We start from the raw sequence: 21,302 nt of genomic DNA, 5'->3' as shown, positions 1-21,302 counted from the left end.
GCAGGTTGCAGGCGCGATATCGCACCTCATCCGCAGGGTTTCGGGACATCATAGAGGCATGAAGGAGCGCGACCTATGTCGCCTCATTCATGCCTTTGTCCTCAGCCGTGTACTGTACACTACCCCATACTTACAACTATCCAAACATGACATAAACGCTTTGGATGCTTTGATTCGCAAGGCATTCAAGGTAGCACTTCATCTTCCCCTCAACACACCCACAGACAGATTACTAGGCCTGGGCCTCCACAACACGATCGGGGAACTGGTGGAGGCCCACCGACAGGCCCAATATATCAGGCTCACAAAAACTTCCACAGGTCGGTATATCCTGGACTCCCTGGGAATCAAAATACCGGCCAACGACCCAACCCTTCTCGCCATCCCACGATCCCTTCACCGAGAGCTTCTCATCAGGCCGCTCCCGAGGAATATGCACCCGTCCCACCATGAGCAGCGCCGCAGAGCCCGTGCGAAGGCACTCCATCGAGCGTACGGCCCCCAGCCGGACGCCGTATGGGTGGACGCTGCCTGCACGGGTGATGAAGCGACAGCAGCTGCGGTGGACTCCTCTTCATCCACCCTCTTCACACTACCTCTCCCTCCAGATACGTCCCCAGAGGCTGCAGAGGAAGCCGCCATTGCACTTGCTATAACCCGCACGGAAGCCCGGTATATTTTAACTGACTCTAAAACTGCGATTCTAAATTTTGCTCGAGGCCGAGTTCATGTCCCTGCTTTTGGCATACTGGACTCGCCCGATGCACCCCCGCCCCGCCAAGTGGAGCTGATATGGGTGCCTGCGCACTCCGGGAATCCCGGAAACGAGGCCGCCAACCTTTTAGCCCGAGGTTCTTTAAACCGGGCTCAGGTGGCCTCGGATCGGGGATTCACGAAGGATCGCATGCACTCATTCAGTGAGCTGACCCAGGCATACAGAGCCTCTCGCCAGCTCTACCCCCCGCCCCACCCCTCCCTAGATAACAGACACGCAACACTCTGGCGCAGATTACAAACACATACTCTCCCCTCGCCCCTTACCCTAACCCACTATCATCCCTCCTTCCCCACTCCTGCTTGCGCCCTATGCCCAGAACCCTTCGCTTCTTCCCTCCACATCCTTTCCCTCTGCCCGGCGGACCCTCCCCCGCGGGACCTAGAGAACCTCAAGACCTGGGAGGACTGGGAGACCCTGCTGCATTCGGAGGACCCGGCCGTGCAGACCATCGCCACCGGCCGTGCTGCCAGTGTTATGGACCTCAGGAACATAAACACTTGAGTGCAGTGGGGTAGTGCGGGGACCCTGAGGCGTGCCCCGAATTCCTTTGTAAATAAAGTTTTCTCTCTCTCTCTCTCTCTTGCTGGACGGTAAATTTATTGTTTGAGGAAAGGAAATGTATCTCTCTCGCATATCTGGGTAGACACCTGCACCTCGCCGTAAGGGAAAGGGGGAAGATGGGAGTGAACGAAGACGCCGTATTAGCTAGACGCGCCTTTGTTCATTCCAAACCATTCAGCTGGCATTACGGAGTGGCTAGCGTGCTCGTATCGCACTCCGGAGACCCTGGTTCGATTCCCCAACTCGCCCAATTTCGTTCTCGGTTTTAATGATTTATGTGGTCTAACTAGAAAGGTTAATTAAGCTATTTCATATTTATATTATTGCATTTCTATCCATCGTGTTCTGTCATTCACCTGTCAATTGTTGGAACTGTCTAGGATGTTCGACACAACGTATATGAAACGAGCAACGTCCAACTGAGTGGGGAAGTGCGTGGTTGTGGAGCGAACGCGGCTTCGTACTTATCTGTTTTTTTTTCAGCAGCATTTCCTTCCGCAGACGCTGTTGTCGCTGCGGCGCGCGTCTTTCTTTTCTTTTCCTCTTTCTTCTGACCTCTTCAATCTCCTGTATCTTAATTAGGCTAATTGATTAATTAAGCAATTAACTAAACTCAGTCCAACTTAGTTGGAGCATCACTATACGATCCCTTTGATTGGTTGCATGGTTACTAGCCAAAGTACAATTGGCCCCATTTGAAATTCGCGCACTGTGACGTCACGAGCATTTCGACCAATTGAAAAGCGTGACATTTTCTGTTGACAACTCCTGCTTACAACGATGAGGCATTAAAGGCTTCCGCCTTAATATTTATTTTTACATACAGTAGACTCTAATGGCTATCGCAGGAGAGAATTTGGACTGCAGAACTTTTATTGTTCAACAGAAAGAGGAGTGTTTTAGGCTCCCCGCCTAGGCGACGGCCAAAGAGGCTTTGACTCTTGGCAGAGGCTTGGGCAAGTCGGACGGCTTGTATTTGGACCTCTGAACTAGAGCTGAGTAGTAAATTCTCCCATTGGCCGAGTGACTTTATTTTGCGACCCTCCGGAGAGGCGATAGGGCGTTGCCAAAAGATATGATCAAGGTTAGCTTTATTTTTACTTAGCTTACAGAGATTTGAGTATTGACCCGGGCAATAAAGGCTGCGCATCGCAAGGTTCGGAAATGTATTCGTCCGCAGGCGATGCCTAGCGGTGGCCTGGCTTTTGGTAAGTCCATTGTCGGCTGGAAACTACCTAGTCTTGCTGAGTCTGCAATGTTGTGTAATCTCTCGGTAACACACAAGACGATCCCCACCTGTGAAGCCCTCGGAACGACCTCAAGCTCGCATAGCGAGACCTCGAGCCTGTTCTTGAGCTGCTTCATTACCAGTGAAGGATGCGTGTGCAGGTGTCCTGACTATTTGAATTTTTCGATCGTCCGTTGCGGTCCACGGGATTCCATTCGTGAACAGGGAAATCCGCCGTTTGTCGAAGTTCATGACTGCAACCTTGGAATCGCTGACTATAATTTCCGCATTTTGCGCCCGCAATCGCGAGCACGATGGCAGTTTAATCTGGAATTTCCGGGCAGGCCGACGTGATTAAGGCGCTGGTTCTGAGATGAATTTCGGCGCTAGCTACCGCTACCAGGATTCTCAAGTTCCCACAGTTTGCTGCGTCCACGTAGGTAACGTGTTCGATTGAACAGTCTTTGAAACGCCTGCGGAGGGCTTCAGTCCGTTTCTCTCTCTGATCCCTGAGGTAGACGGGATACATATCCTTAGGTAGTGATGGCATCCTTACCCTATGACGCAAACTTTTAAGCAAGCATAAGTACTCTTCGACCTTGTTGATTTGCATAATTTATTCCTAGTTGCCCTAGGCTCTCACTACACGTGGCGCTCCTCGATAGTCTTTCGTACTGTGAGATTTTTACGGCTTCTAAAATTTAGACCACCGTGTTGCGCAGATCCAGTTCTAGTTGCTTCTCGGTTGGGCTTCGGATGGGTAGCTTCCAAAGGCCTGGGGCCCTCTTTTCTTTTGGGTCAAATTCTTTTTAATAAAGACCCATTTTCCAGCCTTCACCGAGTCCACAGCCCGTACCTCGCAACAAACTGGTTGGCAGCGGCGGGATAAGCACAAGGCTGGTGGACAGCTGCTGACGAAAGAGCGTCTTCGAGGACCTGGGATCAACGGAGTTCCGCTACGTGGCTCAGGGAGTCACCTTCGTCGCAGCGAAGCATGAAGGCCAGGCGTGAAGAAAGCCGCTCAAAGGAAACCTCGACGATCTGGGATCGCCGGACTTGCTGTATGGTGCAGCTTCTTTGGCGGCGGGATAAGCACAAGGCTGGTGGACGCCTGCTGACGAGAGAGCGCCTTCGAGGATCCGGGATCAACGGAGCTCCGCTACGTGGCTCAGGGAGTCACCTTCGTCGCAGTGCAGCGTGAAGGCCTGGCGTGAATACAACCGCTAAAAGGCAACTTCGACGATCTGGGATCGCCAGACTTTGCAGTTCCTGACTTCGGAAGTCACGGTGGCCATCGAAGGATCCGGGTTGGGTGAGTGCTGAAGCGACTACGTATTGCCAGATGATTTAGAACTGGGTTCTATCTGAGCAATCGACTGCATTTATTCACCACAGGGTGTGTGATTAGTTTGCAGATTTTGTAGTCGGCTCTCGCCAACCATGGATTCAAGGAAATTGAGTAAGGACGAATTGCTGCTGTTGGCAGCTGAACTTGATTTAGAAGAAAACCAACGTACGCGGAAGCCAGAGATTCGCCATAAAATTGAAGAAGTGGAGTTTGAAGAGGGCGAGATAACGGATGCTTGGGAAAAGATATGTCGGATGGAGAAGGAAAGTGAGCGGAAAAGAATAGAAGAGCAACGGGTAGCGGCAGAGCAACAGAAGCGGGAAAAAAGAGGAACAGGGGCGGGAGTTGAAAAGATTGCAGCTTGAAGTTGAGATGCTACGAGAAGCAGTCAGGAATGAAGGATGTGTAATTTCGGCAAAAGCGGAGAGTGAAAAAACAGAGTGCCAAGAACATGCACAAGAAGAAGATAGTCGTAAACTGTGCGAAAACGCGCAACAGGACAATCCTCAGAGGTACGAGTCGCATAACCCAGAGGCAGTGAAACGGCCTGCGGTCGTTTGCGTGGAATTGGTGCGTAGCTGCGACGCCAACGAGATAGTTGCTCGTCAACCTGGAGAGAAGTGTACCCTTAGTGAGTGTGTGAAACCTAAGGAGTCAGTTGTTGGTACCGAGGTGCACGCGGCAGGCTCACAGCAAAGAGAAGACATGAACGCACCACTGCCGGAGCAAAAACAAATGAAGGGCTGTTATCTTGAGTTGGCAGGGCTATCTGTCACTGATATAAGGAAACATGGGGTTGGCTTAAAGCCTAAAGAAAAGACCCGCATTGCGTGTCAGAAAGCATGTTCTGAGCGTGCGACGCGGGCGGATAGGTCAGAGAACAAACTCCCCCAAAATGCCAGGAAGTTGTTGTCTAAAGGCGAAAGTGGCAGTAAGTTCACAAAAAGGCCTCGACATGTAAAAGTAGCACAGTTGTGTTGTCTGAAGAGAAGTGCAGTCGGGATGAGAGTGAGTCGACCTGCTAGAAACAGGACATTGGCTTCTCGAAAAACGAGAATAAAAATAACATTAAAAAACCCTGACTGCACATACACTCAACCGAGAGATTCTTTGAAAAAGTGTGGGATGATCCCCGGAAAAGACGACGTCGAAAGCCACCACAGCAGGTTTGTGGCGCCAGGCTACAAGAAAAGGCACGGGGAACTCGTTTGCGCCTGCCGTGTCGGCAGACGGGTCAGAAAGGGAATAGCGCAGCCGGCCCAAAATGTGAAGGGGGGACAGACAGTGGCCTTGCTGGCAGGCCATTTTTATATAGCAGGGTTCGGCACTGCACGTGCTAACGAGGCTTTCACAGTGTCTGGATAGGGCACAGAGACAAAGACAGTGGCCAAGGAATGTCCAACGCTAGAGTTGACTTCGTTCGTCGCGCTTGGTCAGACGGACGCGACCCCGAAGGGCACGGCTGAAATGTTAATCCCTGAGCACAATATAGGAGGTACTTGTACTTATCGTTTTCTTTTGTGACCACATTGAAATAGTTACATTGCTTGACAAAGTGATGACAGGTTCCAGCGCAGTGAAAGTTTCTGCTGGGTCCTGGAGAGCAAATTGAAGGACCAAGAACTTTCTATTTAGTTGTTATTTTAATGATTTTGCAGTAGTTAGAAAGCAGACAACTGTGAAAAGTAAATTTTGTCCATATTGCTAGAGTACAAATTCGACTTCAGAACCGAAATGCGTACGGTCTGAGTTGAGGATTCGAAGCTACGAGAAAATGAGATGGCGTTCTCTGCGTTGTTTTTGTTGTGTGTTTTGCCATGTGTTGTGGAGAGCCGAATACTTGATTAGCAAAAACCGGCAGGGAGAGTTTTTCTGGCAATCGCCGTCTGGCAGTCGTTCGTCGCTTGGGCACCGTCAGCCAGGGGTTTCCGCGAACATGTGTGTGTGTGTGTGTGTGTGTGTGTGTGTGTGCGTGTGCGTGTGCGTGTGTGTGTGTGTGTGTGTGTGTGTGTGTGTGTGTGTGTGTGTGTGTGTGTGTGTGTGTGTGTGTGTGTGTGTGTGTGTGTGTGTGTGTGTGTGTGCGCGCGCGCGCGCATGCATTTGCCCTGTTGGTGTCCGGAGCGTCTTCTCCCGACCCTGCATCTGCGGACAGCCTCGGCGAAGCACTTCGTCGGGGGGAGGAGTTTGTTCCGTTGCAAGACACTGCTGGCCTGTGGGCCAGAGATCCGGAAACTGTTTGTGCTGTGTCGCGTTCCGACCCATACTCGGCGTCGCAGAGTGCCGGCCTCGTCGCGGACGCGGGTCTCATGTTCGGCGTTCGAAAACGCGAACGTAAAAGCCGAGGGACGCGAACACGGGGACACGGCGTTCGAGAACACGACCGTCAGCGCCTAGGGACGCTTCCTCCCGTGAACGCGCTGCTTGGTCTCGTGGGCACGGCTCTTCGAGGGCGCTGCAGTGAACTCACGGGAGCCAACGAGGGGAGTCGCCCTCCAGCACCGGAAGAGAGCAGCTGCTGGGGAGCCAGCCTGTAGCTTCCAAGGGCCTGGGGCCCTCTTTTGTTTTGGGTCAAATTCTTTTTAATAAAGACCCATTTCCCAGCCTTCACCGAGTCCACAGCCCGTACCTCGCAACACTCTCTGTGATCCCTGAGGTAGACGGGATACATGTCCTTAGGTAGTGATGACATCCTTAGGCTATGACGGAAACTTTTAAGCAAGCATAAGTACTTTTCGACCTTGTTGATTTGCATAATTTATTCCTAGTTCTCCTAGGATCTCACTACACGTGGCGCTCCTCGATAGTCTTTCGTACTGTGAGATTTTTACGGCTTCTACAATTTAGACCACCGTGTGGCGCAGACCCAGTTCTAGTAGCTTCTTGGTTGGGCTTCGGATGGGTAGCCCCAGCGCATTCTCGAATAATTCTGTCGATCTTTTTCTTTTCCGCCTGCTTAGATTGAGGATGGAAGCTACGTATGCTATCCTGCTTACTACGAAGGCAGTCAAATTAATTTTTTTCTTTTATTCGGTATCACTTGTTCGCAATCCTAAAGATGAGTTGCATGGTCTGCTGCGCGCAGAGAGCTAATTTACTTAATGTCTCCCCACTGAAGCCGTTGCTCTGAATGCGCATCCGTAGAACTCTAATCCTGTCCACCGTCGGGATATCCAGTCCTTGAGCTTTCAGTGACGTTCGTGGGCAATCCGCTTTCAGTCTGCTTTTTGGCTGGTATAGCAGCATTTCTGATTTTTGCGCGGAGCATCTGAGTCGCCTGCTGTTCACATATTTTTCAACTTCTTCAATCGCCCTTTGCAGAGTGTTCTCCGTCTGGCCAATACTTTCTTTTACCAGCCACATGGTGATGTAATCTGCATATATGCAATGATTTAGGCCCTTTATAGCGGTTAGTTTGCCTGGTAGCCCAATCATGAGCACGTTGAATAGAAGCGAGGACAGGAAGGGAATCCTGTGGGGTTCCCTTGCTGCCTTGCTCTGTCTCCCAATTTTATCTCGCCAAAGTGAATTCGCGCAACTCTATCGGAAACTTCCGAAGTACTTGGTTTGTTCACCTACTCCTAGGTGTCTAAGATTGTCTACGATCGCCTTCTGCGTGACGTTGTCCAAGGCCCTCGCCCGGTCTAGACCCAAGATGACCTGTTGGCTTCTAGAATTTGATGCTTTAGTTGTAGCATTACGTCCTCGTGTAGAGGTAGGACCTGAAACCCACCATGGAGCGTGGATATAAGCTGTTGTTCTCCATGTATTTTTTTTTTCTTCGAGGTGTTTGCCTTTAGGCATAATGTAAAAGGGAAAGAAAGTTATAAGAATGAGTGTAAACAGGCCTCGCTTAAAAAGTGGCAAAACTTCACGATAAAGCAATTATCATGAGTCCACTTGCGATAGTCGCCTGCAACGTCCCATCGCAGGCCTACCTTCTTTAGGAGGCGTCGTCTCACGGAAGCTGTAGGCGGGCAAGTCCACAGCAAGTGTTTTTCGTCACACTGGTCTGGCGCAGCACCACAATGAGGACACTTGACATTCACTTGGAAACGTTTGTCACGCCACCGATGACGCACAGAAGGAGTCAGAGCTGCTCCTGTCCGAATCCGGCGCACAGATACCTGTTCCTCCCGAGTGAGACTCCGGGGGAGAGGGTACGAACACGGAGGAATTAGAGCGCGTGTTGGCTGACGCAAAGCCTGTTTCTCGGAGACATGGGACAGGAACGGATATGGGGGAAGAGGGGAAGGTGGCGGGATGTCTGATGTATCAAGGTGTGTCATTTCATCCACATGAATATTATGGGATCCTAAAAAGACCACTTTTTTCGTCAAAACGTTCTAAGCGGTGTAGCGCATTAAATTACAGCTAAGACAGTATAATCAGACGGGTGTATTACAAATATTCAATAGTTAATTTTTCAAGTATTACTGCAAGCCTCCTTAGTTACTGAGAGGCGTGTAGCGCACCGTAGTTAATAGCCATATCAATTTTCAGAATTTCGAAAACGCGGTTAACCTCGCCGCTGTGGTCCACAAATTTTGGCTATTTCTTGGAGTGACGTGCACTGCAGAGGTTGCATTGCGTGCAGAGGTTGCATTGCGTGCATTCTAGCGCAATATAGCCAGAATCTGTTGGACCACACCGGCGAGCGTAACTGCGTTTTCCAAATCCTAGAAACTAATATGGATATTACTTACGGTGTCCTACAAGCCTCAATAAGTAACTAACCCAGCAGTAGTTGGTAAAAAGCTAACTACTCCGTATTAGTTAACTAAAAATAAGCGCTCTTCTAACACAAAAAGGCTGTTTTTAAAAATTGCAGGTAGTCTAAAGTGAAAAGCTCTGTATTATCAAGGCACTAGGAAACGCACACTAATAGGGTCTCAGCGACAAATCGAGGAACCTAAATATTCTTTTAAAAGGCAGAGCACAAGTAAGCCTAGGAAGCGAGTTACTATTTTCACTAGTACTCGGGGGAAAAAAACGCAGTATTTGAAGAAGTCAGTACGGGGACTGAAAGGCTAAGTGATTTTGTTCTGTTTTGTTGGGTGTAATGGCACATAGGCAACTAAGGCTAAAATGCGCCAGACACAAGGTATAGGAAATACTGAAGTGATTACTTAGTGACAGCTTCTTAAGCAAGTTAAGAGTTGCCAAGGGGTCGCCGGAAGGAATTAAGGTGTTCAAGAACTTTGCACATAAGTGAGACGACGTGGGCAATTTCAATTATCCGCAGATTATACAGACGAGAAGAAGACGAAATATCTGTCAAATTGGTGGAATGTAGAACGGGCTGCCTCTTTTTTTGTACCCGATTCCAATATTTTCATATTCACAATGTTATAGGGGCCTCAAACGACGGAGCCATATTCTAGGATTGGGCGAATCAAAGTTTTATTTATTTATTTACTTGTAGATACTCCAATCACCACATGGTGAATTTAGCAGGTACAAGCATGATTGAAAACAATGACATGTACAGAAAAAAATTTACTGAGCTCTGGTTATACAACAGAAAGTCCTATAAACACACAAGGCGAAGCTAGGCTCAACAACCACAAGTAAATAAAAATTTAAATTATCACTCACAAGGTAGGTTACAGCAAAGAAGCAAACTAGCCAATAATACATGAAGTAGAATTTTTCTAAGCTTGATAAAACCGCAGTTTAATGTTGGTGCAGAGAATGCGTTGTTTTTCAGCTGATTCCAGTCAACGATTGTGTAACTTACTATCTAGTATCTAATAATTTGAGCTCTAGCGGATGGCCAAAGGCGGCTGAGTGTAATAGAAGGCGCTCTCTTGTTCGCGTTAGCTTTCGAATCGTATACTGTAAGAACTGCCGCGTAGAGTTCGTCTCGCAGTGCCAACTCCAGTTTATTTGTTGTTCTTATACAGCTTTTGCAAGCAAGCATAACCGGGGATGCAGAAAAGACTACTTCTGGTCTGTCCTGATAGCTAAGTATGAAGCGATATGCGCTGCTTAATGCACTTCTTTATATACAGGGCGTTTCACCTAAAACTATACAAAGGTTTTAAAATAGTCTCTTTGAGTTAAAGGCGCGCTTTTTTCGGCATAGCATTGTCAGCGGTGTAGTACGTCAGAACACAGCTAGGACGCGCTAGTTAGCAAGATGGTTAACTAATACTGAATAGTTAACATTTTAACTGTTACTGCTATTATTGTTAAGCTTGTTAATCGTCAGCTTTTAGAATTTCTAAACCGCACTTACCCTCGCCACTGTGGCTAAACAAATTTTGGCCATTTCGATGAGTTGCGTCCACTGGAGAGGTTGCTTTGCCGGCAAGCTTCCCGAAAGCGCATGTATTTTGGCTCGATGTTGCAAAAATATGTTGAAAAAGAGCGCCTAGGGTAACGGCGTTTCCGACATTATAAAAACTGATGTGGATATTACTTGCGGTAGGCTACATGTCTCAATAATTTGGGAGCCGTAACTGTAATTGTTATTAAGTTAACTATTCAATATTAGTTAACCAGCCTGCTAGTTCGCCAGTTTTAGCTGTATTCTGATTTACTACACCGCTGAAAATGCTATGGTGAAAAAAGTGCTATTCTATACTCGGATGCAGCTTAAGTCTGCAGTGAAGCTCCGCCCACATTCAGCCTCCGCGCACAGAATTCCTCCGCGACGAAAAGGTAGTCAGCTACCTAAACGTTTATTGTGGCCTAAACAAGAAGCTTATGACAAGAAAAAAATTATGAGCTCTATAATTTTGATACATGGATTGTTTAATATAGTCAAACATTAAAAAGCTGATTTCGTTTACTGTTGCGATTGACCAGCGGAGTAATACAAGTCGCCGCGGACCGCGGCCCAGTGTTAGCAGCTGCTATTTTTTTTTACGTTGTATCCCACTATAACTCATACTCAAGTGATTAATTATCTAGAGGAGCACGATATCATTTTCAAATACCAGCACGGTTTTCGCAGGGGTTATTCATGCGACACACAACTCGCTGGATTTACTAACGACATATTTTCCGCAGCAGACGCTGGCTTACAGGTTGACGCAGTATTTTTAGACTATTCTAAAGCTTTTGATCGCGTTCCCCATCACAGGCTCCTAACCAAATTGACAAACTTAAATCTCCATCCCAACGTTATTTCATGGATAAAACAATTCCTCGATAACGGAAAACAATTCACCTCTGTCAACGGCTTTAGCTCGTCTTCTGTCCCCGTAACATCTGGAGTCCCCCAGGGAAGTGTACTTGGCCCTCTGCTTTTTTTAATTTTTATTAACGATCTACCCAACTGTGTATCGTCTCAAATGAGGTTATTCGCGGATGATTGTGTAATATATCGTAATATTACTAATGAAACCGACCGCCATTCACTTCAAACTGATCTTGACGCTGTAACGGCTTGGTGTTCTTCCTGGCTAATGTCTCTAAATGCATCTAAAACAAAGTTAATGTCGTTTACTAACCGTTCCACTCGAATTGCTACAACCTACTTCCTCAATAACGATACAGTTGAACTTAAAACAACTTACAAGTACCTAGGAGTTCACTTTCAGTCTGACCTAACTTGGCATTACCATATTAACACAATCTTAGCATCAGCAAATCGCGCACTCGGCCTTCTTAGGCATAATCTCAAACACGCGCCTTCACATTTAAAAAAACTTGCTTACATCACGCTAATCCGCCCGAAAGTTGAGTATGCTTCTGCCATATGGGACCCTCATCAAGCTTACATCATAAACAACCTTGAATCCCTGCAAAACCGTGCTGTTCGCTTCATCTTTTCAGATTATTCACGCTTCACTAGTGTCACAGCATTAAAACAACGTGCCGAGTTGGAACCGCTATCATGTCGACGCCATTTCGCTCGCCTAACCTTGCTTCACAAACTGTATCACCATCCCACCCTCCACGACGACTTCTTTTTGCCACACCCTGCAGTCTTTCCTCGCCGTGACCACGTTAACAAAATAAAACGCATCACATGCCGTTCATTGCTCTACGCGAAATCATTCATTCCTCGCACTATAATAGATTGGAATAACTTGCCATCACACATAGCTATTGAGGTTAACCCACAATCGTTTCAGCATTCGTTAAAGCAAACCATGGACTAACAGATTTGGTATTTTTGTTGTATTATGTGCATTTACTGAGTATTTTATTCTGCGTTGTCTGTTATTATTTGTGTACATTACTAGTTTTAATTCATTATTACGTGTATTTTGTTCAAATTCCTGTGCCATATTTTTATGATTGTATCGCCCCCCCCCCCTATGTAATACCCTCGCACGAGGGCCCTTAGGGGTATTGTAAATAAAAATAAAATAAAATTTTCTGGAGTCTGTGGGGACGCCTTGGTGCCCTGCGTTCGCTTTCCCACAACGCAGTAGTTCCCTGTTGTTAGCTTCCCCGCAACGCACTCCCCTTAGTTGTGTTATTTTAACTAACAGGGGAGGGTGCTCGCGTCGCAGCGACACCAGCGCCACGGATGGCGTTTTGCTGCGCACGTGCGGGGAGAAACGAGCCTCTTCTCCTTGAGACCAGGAAAGCTCGCGGACGTTTCGCGGGCCGCTTCGCTCTCGGCGGCGGGCGACCTCGTGTGGAAGCATGTTCCCCTAGCTCGTCCCGTCCGGCCTCGGAGTTTTTCCCCTGCCCTACCGTGGGCGAACCTTCGCTCGTAACCGTGCTGGTGAGCCGGACATCCTCGATTCCTCAGTGTATTTCGTTGCTAGCTGGCGCTATTGTTGTTAGCAATAAATGCCTTGTTTGTGCCAGCCAGTGTGTCGTTCCTTTGTTCCCACAGAGCAAGGCCCGCCGTGGTCGGCGAGCGCTCGGTAGCGTACGCGACCACGGGATGGGGTCCACGCGGTTTTGAACTGGGTCAGCCGCGCTTAAACGGAGAGAACGTATTTATCTCCCCATTTAAACCCCCCACAAGTCATAGGTGAAACACCCTGTATGTGTACGCTAGCGCAATTTTAGCCCCAACATTTCAGATGTAGGAAGGGATGAAATCATCTTGATGCGTCATAATGTAGACCTAGTGGCCATCACGGAGTGTGTCATACAGAGGGAAATTGAACGGATACTAGAGGCCCGGCCCCGGACCATCAGACTTGGTAATCACATTCATGTCGGGTGGATTAACGAGGTCCCGCCCGGCAGCGCCGTTGAAGTCAACCTGCATCACAGGGTAACCGAAAGCAGATGCCAAGAAACCTGAAAGGCGAAAACACGTGTTTAAAATGTGGAAGGTAGCACGTGCGACGTAAGGTGCAAAACATTTTTGCGTTAATTCATGTTCACTACAACGCCACTACATAGACACGCAAAAAAAAAACATATTTAGTGACTCTATTGTTTGCAGCCGCGACGGTCTGATTTTGATGGAGGTGAAATCCCAGAGGACCGCGTACTATTAGGATCGAGTTAGCATGGTCGGGCCTGAGAACGGACGTGGAAGGCGGGAGACGGGGCTACGAAGAAAACAAGGAAAGGGAAACTTTATACAGGAATATTTCCATTATTTACAAAAAGAGGAACTGAGAGTGACTCTGAGTTGAAGGGAGCTTCTTCGCTAACAGGAGTGCACTGGAGACCCTCGGCCACACTCCCTTAAATAGGCTTCGTATTCCCCAGATCCCTGACTGGAGAATAAAGTTTGAAGAATGACGTCCAATCCAATGGACAGTTGTGGACACGGTTGATACCACCCACAACAGGGGCGGTGCTGGGCTGTGGGGCTCTCTCGCAGCTCGGTCGATGGGAAGGGGTAGAGGCTCAGTAATCAAACACTGCTATAAATGAATCTCCCGCAGTCTACCAGCAGGTGAATGACCATCCTCGTGCTTTCCCACTGAATGTCCAAAACACGAGACCTCTGTAGAGGACACAGCCGGCCTTCAATTAGCACATAAACACTCTGCCCGGCGACCCGAGGGTCGACTTGGCCACCTGACGCCGCCATCGTCGCCGCATTTTCGGCCTTCGGTGGTCTTCGACCTTCGCCGCTGCCACCGTGGTCCCCCGGTCAAGGAAGCCCGCTGCCATAATCCACTTAGGCAGGAGGGGAGGCGTCACAGTCACTACAGTACACTGCGATGGCGGTGCCCGTTAAGGAACCCTAGGTGGTCCAAACTATCCGGAGCCCTCGACACGGCGTCCCTCATAACCTGAGTCGCTTTGGGACGCTAAACGCCATAAACCAAACCATCCTCATTTACAGCTGTTGCTGCAACGTTTCCACACACCACGGCGTCTAACTCTGTAGCTTCAACAGTCTAAATTCCGAAAAACTTCGCGCGCATCAAACGACAAAATTTACGCTCCACCAAATTGAGAATGAGCGAAATGAGGAAACAAAATACTAAGCCATCGAGTCACCAGATTAAGGTGAATGCTCCTAAGGTGCGTTAGCAAGTTTGTCTTTGTTTAGCTCTGTGTTTCTTAGTTTAGCATTATCAAATCCTGGAACTTCGATTTGCGCTCAAACGTTCTTGGCTTTCCTCTTGCGATAAGCCGTCTGAGCTGCTCGTTTTGATTTGAGTCGCCATTCCCTTTTTTCGGTGGTCTCGGGAGCCACTTGTACACGCTTCTCTCCTGCATGTTGTTGTTGTTGTGGGTCCTGGTGACATTGCACATATCAACGACGGGGGATAGGCCAGGGTTCAGTGATAAGGGCCAGGAGAATAGGGTAAGCTGGTGCCAAGCTAACGGTTGTGCTTCGGGTAATAAGTCAAAGATTAATTAACGTGGAAAGAAAAAAAAAGGAGACAAGATCAAAGAAAAGAATAATTCAAGATTACTGAGAGGTGTTTTTAATATGGCAAGTGTGGATACAATGTGGAAGGGTATCTGCAGATAACTATTATGTAATCGTGGAGGTATTCGCAAACTTGATGCAGTGGAAAGCCTCTGGCGCTCGCGCCTACTTGGTGATGATGATCTCCTCAGTCTTAATGGCACCTACTATCTGGCGACTTTTACATTCGCCTCTTCTTTCTCGTTCTTCATGCGCGTCCGCTTCAGCAAGGTTATGCTGTTTTCATTGCCGCGGATCTCACCACCTCGCCATGTCCGCCGGATTGGTTGACTCACGTTCACGCTCCCTTCCTTTTCGCTCCTGTTTATCTCACCGTGCACATCGGTCTGCCAGTTTGGCTTCGGAATCCCTTGATGCTCCGGTTCCATCCACGAATTACCGCTTGCAGCGAAGCACGTTTCTCCGGCCACTTCATCCTTCAGCTGTTCTTCCTAGGCATCTATAAGTGCACGCAACAGCGTTGATCGCTCTTCATCCTCACACCCTCTTTCCCCTCGGCTGCTGCTAGCGTGACGTTCTCCTACCAGTGGCTGCAGATCGTGAGACGATCCTTCAAGCTTCCCCAGTCGATCCGAGGCTTCACAATCAGGCATACGGCTTTTTCGATCGTGGCCCACCTAGTCCTAGAATTCCGCCTAGAGGAGGGACGCTCCTGACAACGAAATGCACTCGCCTTCTCCTCGTCGCAGTGCTCTCAGTCCGTCTTTATAGGAGCCACGTGATTGCACTCTGGTGGGGAAAATGCGCTCTCGCCTCAGTTTGTTTTGTCACGAAAGCTGAAAGAAGTATGACAACACAACTCTGCCCTTGTTACTGGGTGGTACAAGGTGTGGCGACCGCGACGCGCTCAGCAGCAAAGCCGAACTGACGTGACGGCACCACTACGAAGACGAACGCAGGGCCCCGAAACGTTCGCGAAAGGCATGCGTGCAGAGGATGCGTGCAGAGGAGGACGACACCTGACCTTCGGTGCATCACCCATATACCAAGGATGCCTTCATCACTGCCTGCAAGGTAATTCAAAAACCGTTATCAACTATTTCTTATAAGATTGGATATTTCGGCCTCTTGGTTAATGATTCAGCGAAAAGCGTAGCGCAAAAAAAAGGGCCACGGACTGAAATCACTGGTGCAACTCTGAGTGACACCATGGTATAAAAACCACCCTTCCTCTGTGCAGTGAATCGCTGTTGGAAGTTAGCGATGTGTGTGTCCGTCTTTCTCAGTCTCTGTCTTTATGTATTTTATTTCGCTACGTTTTTGCCTGAACGATTACTGAGTGCCGTATTTTACAGCATTCCTTACAACCACATTCGAGAATCATCGCTCTAATCCTCCTGTGCAAACCACCTCTCTAAAAGCATACCATAGCCGCTTCTCTAAACATCATCTCTGTAGGGCAGGTGTCAGAGCACAGTTACGCATGTCATTCGCAGCACCGTTTGTGCTATCGTCACATGCAGTTTTAAACAGCTCCAGCTGTAAACTCCAAGGCTCCCGCATGGTCGCTGGCTCGAATCTCCGCATTTCGATTAAGGTGAAGTACAGAAAGCCACCGCGTGATATATGGGTGCGCGTTAAAGAACGCCAGGAGGCCGAAATAATCCGGAACCCTTCACTACGGCAGGCTATCAGCGCTCCGGTCTTCACCTCAAACTCTAGCCCTTGCCGCAAGGTGTTGTATCCGCCATGATAGAAATAGTTCGTGCGCTTTTCTTCCCCTTGCAACCGCCTTACCACCGCCTAATGAGCACCTTTCTTTTGGAAACGCAACACACAGAAAACCCGTATCGCAGGTAGTACCGGGCAGACCCTTACTGGCCCACTCACACAAACTAGTGGATTAATGAAAAAGATTACTGACGCCAAAAAAGTTAATCTTGGAAAAACCCGATGTTTCATGACCGGCTCAATCCCTTCTTAATGATGTGACTACGGGCGAGGCGCACCTTCACTTTTTAAGCCCTCGTGTGGAAGACTTGCGGGCCAGCGGCCGCAAACCATAGATGTAAGAAAAAGGAAGCTTCCCCAGGTAGCGATTAACATTCTTCTGTTTCTGTTGGATTTGCCAAGACTCGAGTAGAAGTCTCCTGCGCGGGTTAGCCTCGGTTTCCAGTACAATAGTGCCGTCAGAGTCAATCCGGTGGTTGTATGTCTCGCAGTGTTCGGCCACTCCGCTGCGTTCACAGTTCATTTATCAGACGTCCGCTTTGTGTTGTCTCATTATTTCCTCGAAATTCTTCGTCTCCCCTACGTAGGAGGCCGGGCAGACCGAGCAGGGGATTCTGTATACAACGTCTTGGGCCCTTTCTTTAGGATGACGGTCTTCCGGGCGGGGGAGAAGGCGTCCGATGGTGGTAGGCAGTTTGTGCGTTGTTAGCACCCCTTCTTTACCGCGAATCCGAGCCAGCGTCTCGCTCACGCCTTTCACGTATGGAATGCAAACGTTTTCGCTCCTGGCGCATCCTTCGGGAAAGAATGGAGCACTTTTTGTTTTGTCTTTTCTGTTTTTGGCTAATGCGTCGGATGAAAGAACTGGGGTACCCATTTTTTTGGTGTCGGCCCACATATGGTGTCGGCTCAATTCAATAAAGATGTAATGACAGATGCCTTGTGGGGAGTGGGATGGTTCGAGTTGAAATGGAGGTACAGTCCCGTGTGGGATGGCTAACTGTATGCCGAAAAACGCAAACCTTTGTCGTGCCTTCCGAGTAGATCGTCGAGAAAAGGCAGACTGCTCTGCTGCTCACTTTCAACTGTAAACTCTATGGCCGGTTCAGTTGAGTTTAGATGGGTTAGGAGGTTGTCTATCTCCGACGTTTTCACGACACAAAAGCAGTCGTCTACACAGCGAAGGAACGACTTTGGCTTCGGGTTGAAAGTGGCAAGCACCCGGGTTTCGACACCTTCCATGTTTAAATTAGCCATTGTGGCTAAGATCGACGCCGTCATGGCAGTTCCGGTTGTTTGAGAAATTCTCCTTTATAGAAGAAATAGGTACTGCGAAGACAGAAGTCGAGAAGGCGGCATACCTCATCGAGGCTAAGTGGCGTTCTCTCGTGAAGGGTTCGGTCGTTTTGGAGTGAACGGTCATCAACGGACACAGCTATTCACACTGGAACGCAGGTGAATAAAGACACCACGTCAAATGAGACCAGGCTGTCGTTTTCCTCAATCGTCAGGTCCGAGACAAATTGCGCGAAATGTCCCTAATGCTGTACATAAGTGGGTGTTTAGCCGGAGAGCGGCGCTAATACCCTGTGAAGGTAGTCGGAAAGACGTCGGAGAGGCGATAGGCTGAAATCCCCCATTCACTGCAGGGGGATGTCAAGTTTGTGTATTTTAGGTAGCCCGTAGAAGCTGTGAACTGAGCCATTTGTGGAGATGAGGTGGAGGTAAAGCCTTTTGGAATCAGGATGCCGCTTGAATATCTCCGCTAGAATTCTGTTGAGAGCTGTTTGAGTGATTGAAGTTGGATCCTTTGTGATCTTTTCATATGACCGGCTGCTCAGCAGGGCCGAAGCTTTACCCTCGTAGTCGCGGCGGTCCATCAGTACTGTTGAGTTGTCCTTGTCTGCCGGGAGCACGACGATGGTGATATCGTCTCGGAGAACCCGTAGGGCTTTTCTTTCCAGTGGAGGCAGGTTACTCTGAAGTTTGGCTGGTATCTTAGCGATTACACCAATCGCTTTCAGGTGGACTTCTCCAACGTGCGGTTCCAGGTGCTGAATAGCATCCTCAACAGCTGTAACAAGTTTTTGGAAGGGCGGGCACAGATGACACGTTGAACCCGTGCCGTTTTGCGAGGAGTAAGGATTCATGTTGGGTTAGTTGACGGGAGGAGACGTTCTTGATGAAGCCGGAGTTTTGGGGGTCACGTTGTTTCTTTTACCGCTTCTGTAGGGCAAGCAGTTTCTTTTACTGAGATGTGAGATGCTTCTTGATTATAGTGGCGGCAGTTTCTTCGGCAAAGGCGTCCACACACGGGAAGAGCTTAGGCATACTGTGTTCTAGTTAACGGCGGGTGAAGAACCGTCCCGGCTCTTTTTTTGCGGAGAACCGAATGACACTCGTGTATCCGAGCACTTAGCAGACGTTGCTCCGTTTTGGACACCAGCCGTACGCCTTCCGGAGTGGTTACCGGACGCTTGACGCGAAGACTCACCGGTATCACATCCTTCTCATTGCAGGCTTTATTGAAATTTATGTGCGTCCGGAAGACGGCAATACCCTTGGTGATGTTGATGCATTGCTTTACCAGCTGCATGGTCTCAATGCCGAAGTCTTGGCGAATAGACTGAAACGAAAACATTTGACAAAAGTCTGTCACCTGCGTTCCGCCAAACTTCCCAGCAACCTGTATCCATTGGAAGAAAAAGTCCTACGGGGTCTCCGAGGCGACACCACCATCGTCATGCTCCCGGCAGAGAAGGGCAACTCAACAGTACTGATGGACCGCCACGACTACGAGGATAAAGCTTCGGCCCTATTGAGCAGTGGGGTGTATGAGAAGATCACGAAAGATCCCATTTCAACCACGCAAGCAGCTCTCAACAGAATTCTAGCGGAGATATTCAAGTGGCACCATGATTCCAAAAGGTTTTACCTCCACCTCATCTCCAGAAATGGCTCAGTTTCAACCTTCTATGCGCTACCTAAAATACACAAACCTGACATCCCCCTGCGGCCAATTGTGGATTTCACACTATCTCCTCTCCGACGTCTTTCCGACTGCCTTCACAAGGTATTAGCTCCGCTCTCCGGCAGAACACCCACTCATGTACAGCATTCGGGACATTTCGTGCATCTTGTCTCGGACCTGACGATTGAGGAAGACGACAGCCTGGTCTCATTTAACGTGGTGTCTTTATTCACATGCGTTCCAGTGTCCCTACCTGTGTCCGTTGCTCACCGTTTACTCCAAAACGACCAGACCCTGCATGAGAGAACACCACTTAGCGTCAGTGAGGTATGCCGCCTTCTCGACTTTTGTCTTCGCAGTACCTATTTCTCCTATAAAGGAGAATCTTTCAAACAAACAAGCCCAACTGCCACGGAGGTGTCGATCTCAGTCACAATGGCTAATTTAACTATAGAAGACGTCGAAACCGGGGCGCTTTCCACCTTCAATCCGAAGCCAAAGTCGTGCCTTCGCTATGTAGACGACTGCTTTTGCGTGGTGAAAACGTCGGAGATAGACAACCTCCTAAGCCATCTAAACTCAACTGAACAGGCTATACAGTTTACAGTTTAACGGAAGCAGCAGGGCAGGCTGTTTTTTCTCGACGTTCTACTCACAAGGCACGAAAAGGATTGCGCTTTTTGGTATACAGGAAGCCAACCTACACGGGACGGTACCTTCAATTCAGCTAGAACCATCCCACTCCCCACAAGGCATCTGTCATTACATTTTTATTGAAGAGAGCTGACACCATATGTTCCTCACATGAAGACAGAAGAAAAGAGAACTGTGTCGTATCCGATCTCCAAAAAATGGGTACCCAAGTTCTTTCATCCGACGCATTAGCCAAAAATAGAAAAGACAAAACAAAAACAGCTCCAATCTTTCCGCAAGGATGCGCCAGGAGCGAAAACGTTTGCATTCCATACGTGAAAGGAGTGAGCGAGACGCTAGCTGGGATTCTCGGTAAAGAAGGGGAGCTAACAACGCACAAACCGGCTACCGCCATCGGACGCCTTCTCCCTCACCCTAAAGATCATTACCCTAAAGAAAGGGCCCAAGGCGTTGTATGCATAATACCTTGCTCGGTCTGCCCGGCCTCGTACGCAGGGGAGACGAAGAATTTCGCGGAACGAATGAGACAACACAAAGCGAACGTCCCATAAATGAACTGTCAACCCAGCGCTGTGGCCGAACCCTGCGAGACATGCAACCAACGGATTGACTCTGACGGCGCTATTGTACTGGAAACCGAGGCCAACACGCGCAGGAGGCTTCTCCTCGAGTCTTGGAACACCCAACAGAAACAGAAGAATGTTAAGCGCTACCTGAGGACGCTTCCTTTTTCTTACATTTATGGTTTGCGGCCGCTGGTCCGGAAGTCTTCCACACGAGGGCTTAAAAAGTCAAGCCCGTAGTCACACCATGAAGAAGGGATCGAGCCGGTCCCGAAACGTCGTGTTTTTCGAAAATTAGCTTGGGCATCAGTGATATTTCTCCTAAATTAATTTTCCAACCAGACAGACTTCTGTCAAATGTTTTCTTTTTAGACTAGTGGATGCACGAAGAAATTTTTATTTTGAACTCCAAGGAAGGAAATTACGTGTTCTAGCTCAGCAGACGTTTTTGATGGTTTGGGAAATGAACCCGTGTCGCTATAGCACTGAAAGCACCAATATATGGGCCTCTACTCGCTTCACAAAAGCATGCGCACTTGCAGATTTGTTTGATGGCGTTTCGGGACCTTTGTACGCTAGGAAAATTTGTGAGGTTTCCTTGTTTCGCCATGTGGAGAAAGCGGCTTTGCGTTTTCTCCTACCAGTGGTGAAGTTTCCTGCAAACTGGGGAGTATTTGATCTCTGCTTACGTGAGAGTTCCTTCTCTAAT

At 48.6% G+C, this 21,302-nt stretch overlaps 2 pseudogenes; one reads left to right on the top strand and one right to left on the bottom strand.

Annotated features, from left to right (window-relative positions):
- Positions 1–13,000: 13,000 nt before the first annotated feature.
- On the bottom strand, positions 13,001–17,686 carry LOC149347212 (uncharacterized; annotated as a pseudogene).
- A 432-nt stretch (positions 17,687–18,118) lies between these two features.
- LOC149347211 (uncharacterized) lies at positions 18,119–20,271 on the top strand (annotated as a pseudogene).
- Positions 20,272–21,302: the final 1,031 nt, after the last annotated feature.

The sequence above is a fragment of the Amblyomma mixtum genome, chromosome 4 (assembly GCF_055824585.1).
Source record: "Amblyomma mixtum isolate Tamu chromosome 4, ASM5582458v1, whole genome shotgun sequence".
In the NCBI taxonomy this organism is placed as follows: domain Eukaryota; kingdom Metazoa; phylum Arthropoda; class Arachnida; order Ixodida; family Ixodidae; genus Amblyomma; species Amblyomma mixtum.
Note: the sequence above shows the minus strand (reverse complement) of the source record. Positions and strands in the feature narration are given on the sequence as shown.